Source organism: Sorex fumeus, unplaced genomic scaffold (genome assembly GCF_029834395.1).
Source record: "Sorex fumeus unplaced genomic scaffold, SorFum_2.1 ptg000128l, whole genome shotgun sequence".
In the NCBI taxonomy this organism is placed as follows: Eukaryota; Metazoa; Chordata; class Mammalia; order Eulipotyphla; family Soricidae; genus Sorex; species Sorex fumeus.
In genome coordinates, this window is record NW_026606185.1 from 21,892,598 (window position 1) to 21,893,863 (window position 1,266).

At 46.2% G+C, this 1,266-nt stretch overlaps 1 non-coding gene across 1 annotated transcript; it reads right to left on the reverse strand.

Moving 5' to 3' along the window:
• Positions 1-674: 674 nt before the first annotated feature.
• On the reverse strand, positions 675-781 carry LOC130045648 (U6 spliceosomal RNA). Its single transcript, XR_008795613.1, has one exon. It is a non-coding gene; the product is annotated as a U6 spliceosomal RNA (small nuclear RNA).
• Positions 782-1,266: the final 485 nt, after the last annotated feature.

Below are 1,266 nucleotides of genomic sequence, written 5' to 3' on the forward strand. Positions count from 1 at the left end.
AAAGGGTGCTGGCACGCAGCCCCTGGCCATCTAGATGAGCCTGGAGAGCCAGGGGAAGGAGGGGAAACTGCCTTGTTGAGAGAGAGATAGAGAGAGACAGAGAAAGAGAAAGCAGAGGCAGCAAAGCAGGAAAGCCTCAAAGATGAGAAACTAGGAGAGATTTAAGCAAGTCTAATGCAGGGTCATAGAAGCCAGGACAAAGTGCAAAAAGATAGAGCAGCGAGGCAGCTAGGAGTGGGCGCCTCTGAGACAGATTCAGAGAGAACAGGGAGAGGGGACACCCATCACCACCATTACTGTCAATTAAGATCACTGCTTATCTGGGCTCCGGAAGATCTTGGGAGAGTCCTAAGAGCCGTAGGCCACTCTGACCCTGGAAAAAGTGGACAGAGACTATTTATTCAGAGCAGAGACAACGGTGTAAGACAGCTGGAAGGTGCGTGACACCAATAAAGGGTGCAGCATTCCTCCCTGTCGGCTGATCTGCTCCTTTGACTGCTTCATCTTCCACACCCAGAGACTCCCCAGGAACGATCTCCACTTCCCAGATGGGAAAGGGAGGGCAGAGCCCACAAACGCACCACTCAGCCCCCACCACTAAGCTCCTCCCCACCCTGCCATGGATCTGGAAGCTGGACCCACTGTGTTTTTTTATTTCATCTACGTAATCTTTTAAAAATATGTAACATTTCACGAATGTGCATGTCATCCTTGTGCAGGGGCCATGCTAATCTTCTCTGTATCACTCCGATTTTAGTATATGTGCTGCCGAAGCAAGCACTGGAAGCTGGACCCATACACCAATTTAATATTTAGAAGACAAAGTTTAGGTAAACATATGATTTAATATACATTAATGTTACTGGGATAAATAACATTATGTAAAACTATTCATTTCTTTTGCAAGAAACTTGCCCCAGAGTCCAAATATAAAAATACCAAGCAATGTGATTGATGGGAAACCTACTCAGCTTACACAGTAGCTAGAAGTAACATGTATTTGGCATCAACTGCCAATGAAAAAAAGCTTTCAAGGAGCAAAAGATTCGCCTTTACTTTCAAATTTGCTAAGAGTTTCAGCCCTGAGACAAACATTTTTCATCTGTTCTCGGTCCAACGTTCAAACCTCTATTTAGTTTTGCTTTTGGAGCCACCTCTTGCAGTGCTGAGGGCTTACTCCTGGTTCTGTGCTCAGGGATTACTCCTGACTGTGCTCAGGGTACCATAGGTAGTGCCTGGGACTGAACCCAGACTGGGCATATCCAA